The following is a 5,577-nucleotide window of genomic DNA, read 5'->3' as shown; positions in this document are numbered from 1 at the left end:
TTGTTTATAATAAACTCGTGTTTTTGTTTAATCAAAATCTATGTTTTTGGTCAAAGAAGAACTCGTGTTTTTTTTTTTGTGAACTTTTATTTTAAATAATTTTTACAAAAGTTATCTAGTTTTTGTTATTTATAAAGTTTGAGAGCTTACATTGTTATTTACAAAGAGCGAAAGTTTTCATTGTTATTTAATCAAAATATGTGTCTTTATTACAATTTTTTAATTTTCCTCTACATCTGCTTGCATCAAACTCCAAGTTTTTCCCTAAACTCATAGTTTTTTCATTTCCTCTCCTTTTGTTCATTTCCTCTCTTTGTCTACATCTGGATACATCAATTTTTTCTTACGTTTCTTCTTTAGTCTCTCTTGTGTTGCCGCTGCCAGCCTCGGGTATGAGATTTTGTTCTCATTTCACACACATTTGTCTTTAATTTTCCTCCCATTTTTTTGTTGTTGTTTTTATCATGAATTCCTCTCTTTTTGTTCCTTAGCACCCAAACAATCAGTCCTAACCCTACAATAAATAATAGTAATAATAATAATAATAATAATAATAATAGTAATAATAATAATAATAATAATAGTAATAATAATTGTTAAAAATATGTATCCTTACTATACGATAAAATATATGTATTCGCATTATCTCACGGAAACGCTACAATAGTCAATGTTTTTATTTTATTTATTTTGTGAAAAATCAATGTTTTATTTACAATCTAATTAACACAAGAAAAACTACCAAAGATTTTTAAAACAAGATACGTCTCTGTTTTTAAAAAAAAAAACTACCTAAGATTTTCAAAAGTAATTCATAAAGGAAAACCATTCTAAAAAATGTACAAATCTACGTTGAACAAAATAGCACACTATTCACTTCGGTCTTCTCTAAAATTTTCTTATTCGTGTTTTTCCCGGTTTTATGGTTTATTTTGGTCATTGTTTTGTGTCTTACATCGAGTCAAAGTGTGATTTTTTATTATTTTTTTTCTTGTCTATCGACTATATCGTGCCTTGTCCAAGTTAAAAGTCTTTTTGGCAAGCTTTTGGATGAGATTTGGAGCCAAAATACGTGAAACGAATAAGGAATACAAACTCATGTTTTTGTGTTATAACTGCATTAACTAATAGTACTAATCCCTGGAGATTTACTAACACGGTGGTCTTTCATAAGTTCAAGGGTCTTCTCTACGTCACCCCAACGATTAACTCCGGCATAAATATTGAAACAAAAGGACGTAATTTCCACTCCTTTCCATTTCTAACCCCAACAAATGTTTTAGCGCAATTTCACCCCTCTCCAAATCATTGTGGATTTGAGCTGACCCAAGAAACGATCTCCACAATCATTGTGGCATCTTCTTGATGCATTCTTTTCTTCAGCTTCTTCCAACCGCCCGGATCGACCCAGTAGATCAACTAAACACCCGTAATGCTCAACTTTAGGCTCGATCCCATAAACCGCTTTCATCGAGTGGAAGATCTGAAGACCATCCTCGACTAAACCCGAGTGCGAACACGCTGATATTGTCACCACAAAAGTCGCTTCGTCCGGGATCAATCCTTGAGAGATCAAGCTCTTGTACAATTTAATAGCTTTTTGGCTAAACCCGTGAACTGTTAAACCTCGAATCATGGCATTATAACAAGATGCGTCTCTGTTACGCATTTCGTCGAACATCAGGGCTTTGGATTGTCGATAGTATAGAGAAGCCGCTGAAAATTTATTGTGATAATTCCGCAGTTGTCTTCTTTTCAAAGAATGACAAGTACTCGAAAGGTGCTAAGAACATGGAGTTAAAGTACATGTCTGTCAAAGAAGAAGTACAGAAACATAGAGTGTCCTTTGAGCACATAAAAACAGATATCATGGTTGCAGATCCGTTAACGAAAGGATTACCATCCAAGATGTTCATTCGCCATATAGAGCGTATATGTATTATAGATAAGACCTTGCTGTATTAATTATGGTTTGCTAATTATGTGTGTGACACTACGAATTCACTTAAAGTTATATTTCTGTTTTATTAAGTATGTTATCATTAAAGTATGTAGATGTACTTAAGGTTCATAGATAACATATGGTTAGGTTGAGAATTAAAATTCTTCTCAATATAAGGAAAACTATCTACATAGAATTAGGATTGATTTGTGATATATGGAAGGAATCATGTCGTTCAATGACGTGTGACCGCCATGATTCGATCAGTTTTGATTTTATTATGATAGTTAAAAGTCAAGTGAACTTGATATAAAAGCGCACATTATAGTTATTAAACCATTAAATCGACACAAAGGTCAAGTGGGAGAATATAAGAATATTTATATTCTTATGTGACCTATGTGTCTTTCGGTTTAATTGTAAAGATCAAGTTCATATTAAAGTTTAAAATTTTAATATAAAAAAATATTGTGATGGATCGATTTCGATTAAAGACATTAGAATCTAGGTGTATTGATAACCCTCCTCCTTTATCTTTATAAGTATTCTTCTTATATGATTATGTATATATATATATATAAAGTATATATATATAGTTAATAAAAAGACATAACTATATGAAAAGGTGTCATGAAGATACATGACTGTTGGCATGTACGTGTGTGTTTATAAGTGATGAAAAACATCACAATTAAGACATATAATAAAAGACACACACACAAATAAATCTGTACTCTGAGTAAAGAAAAAAAGGAAGAAGAAGGTTTTGGATTCCTTTATCCATCAAAAGGAATCATAAGGATATGAAGATCAAAGGGGTGGAGAAAATCAAATTGAACATTTTCATAAGGTCAATAAGCATGGATTAAGGTTAGTGGTTCTTATTCTATAAGAAATTGTTTGTGGTTGGATTAAACTAAATCTAGATAATCCTGGAAATTAGATTTCATAAATGAAATCATAAAAGTAATTTACATGGAAATATTAAAAATTGGCCCCAAATATATTTATGAATCTTTTGGCCCCATCCAATGCTTGATCAGCCTGTGGTCAAGCGCGGCTCTGCACCAGAGATGTGGAGTACCTCGATCGAGTAAATAGTACCACTCTGGCTAATCGCGTTGCTTCATTTTCGGGTAGCCAATTCAGCTGGGACAAGAAAATCGTCAGGGCTCAGGTAACACTTTTCTATGCTCTGAACCAACTAAATCAGTTCGTTTTTGTAAGTTTTTATTAATGCTGAATTGAAAAGAAAAAAAGAACTTGCATTACCGGATTATCTTATTTTACTTAGTTGATGTTATTTACATTTTCTCTGGATTGATTACATGTTTTTGTAGTTGTTGTTGTTGACTCGGTTGATGCTGTTTCTTAGCCTTTATCATCAACAAATCGAAAATGTCATGTGCTCTTATTTTCTTAGCTTCAGCAACAGAATGAGAGGTAAGTAGTTAGTATAACATTGATTATCTATATTTCTGTTCAGAATATAATTATCGAATGATCACATCAAACATAACTATCTTTTTTTTCATATGTAATATATATACCTTTTCAAAAATCAATATTTCTTAACAGAAAAATCAACATGTACATATTTATCTAAATCACAAATACATATTTTAGATTGATGAACACCATAATCAAATTAGGGTTTTCATGAACATGTCAAAATATCAATTTCAACACAAACAAAATTTCCATATGCAATTTGATCTTACAATACCATTTTCTGTATGCTATTAAGCTCATAGAATCTGTCTGTTCAATCTCTTCTTCTTTAACTAATTAATATTCATTTATATTTTTATCACTTTTTTCCTTATGTTTTGCTTAGTTTTTACTTTCATTTTGCTTACTTTTGCTCAGTCTCAAGAAATGTATTGATATGTGTATTATGAGTATTTTTACTAATGCATATGTTAGAATGGAAGTTAAGCTAAGGCGAAGTTGTATACAAACACTTGTAAGCTCTTTGATTAAGTTTAATCAGTTTGACATACTCTAATATACTCTAAATATACCATGTTATATATATTTTCTAAAATGCCCTTTAAGAATTGGGATCGCATATGGTTGCTTCATAAAAATGTGTTTAAAACTATCTGTCTCTCGCTAGGCTCATTTAAATCGGGGTCTCAAATTCTTAAGATAAACTTTTCTGAGAATATTAACAAAAAAAAATTAGGAAACTAAAACACTATTTTTTAAGAGCATTTTTTCTATTTTTGAAGAGCAACTAACCTATTTTTGAAACCCAAAGCGTACTCCCGTAAGAGATACAAAAAAAAAATAATATCGATTATAATCTTATACTAATAAAAGAGTATAAAAGTTGAAGTTATATGCTTCTCAAAGCGTCCACATAGGATTTTAAAATGCAATTCTATTGGTCCACATCAATATTCAAAATTAAGGAAAGTTTACAATTTCTAATATTATTGTTGAATAAAGAAATTAAGAAATTTTACAAATTCTAATATTATTGCTGAATAAAAAAATTCTGTATAAATTTTTTATTAGAAAATTGAAAAAATTAGAAAGTTTCCGAATTCTATTATTGTTTAAAAAAATTATTAAAGATGAAGAAATTATATATATAATTTTATATTAATAATAAAAACTAAAATAAAAATATTAAATTAAGAAATTTTAAATTTAAATTAGATGTATACACACATATTTAGAAACTCTTACATTAGCATCCAATTTTTTGTCACATATAACAATTTTGAAATTTTTTTTTCTGTGTGTGCAACCATATAAAAAAAAAATAGAGTTAAGTTTTACTAAAAATGAGTCATTACAGCATAAAAGAACCTATTTGACTAAACTATATGTTTAACTATTAGCTAAATTACAAAAATATAATGAAATGAGATATAAACAAAACCACTACATGACGCTTGAATATTGAAATAGAGACCGTAAAATCTCCAAAATTTGGCCACCAAATTTGAGAAGAATGATAAATTCAAAGCAATCCGAGAAACATGTCAAGTGATTGATACTCGACTTTTGAAAAACAAAGCACATAAAATAAAGAAAGAAGTTCCATCATTAAGACGAAGGAGATTGAGGTATCCAAAGAAGATTTTTGAAATAATATGGCATCTGATGGAGTTTTAACAACCTAACTTTAACCACAAAGGTAACAATTAGCTGATCAAACAGCATCCGAATACATTCAGTAAGCTTCAAAACAATGAGGCTTCTAAATCCTATTACCAAGAAAAGTTAAAGATATATGCCTTTAAGAATATCCACATAGGATTTAAAAGTTCAATTCTATTGGTCTACATCAAATTTAAAATTTTTTTTTTTTAAATTCTATTGTTAACAAAAAATTATATTTATATAAAAATAAAAGTTAAAGCTATATGCATCTAATGACATCCACATAAGATTTAAAAGTTCAATTTTATTAGTCTACATAAACTAAAATTAAAAAAAAATTCTAAATTATAAAACTACATTGTTAATACAAAACAATATAAGAAAAATTGTTAATTAAAATTTATAATAACAGTTAAAGCTATATTATTTTCAATATTAAAGTAGGAAAATAGGAAAATCTTGAATTTAAATTAGATGTATGCATACATATTTAGGGGCTCTTACATTAGCAATCAAAT

Source organism: Eutrema salsugineum, unplaced genomic scaffold (assembly GCF_000478725.1).
Source record: "Eutrema salsugineum unplaced genomic scaffold, Eutsalg1_0 scaffold_4, whole genome shotgun sequence".
Lineage (NCBI taxonomy): Eukaryota > Viridiplantae > Streptophyta > Magnoliopsida > Brassicales > Brassicaceae > Eutrema > Eutrema salsugineum.
The sequence above is the reverse complement of the archived record's forward strand: the minus strand, read 5'-3'. Positions refer to the sequence as shown.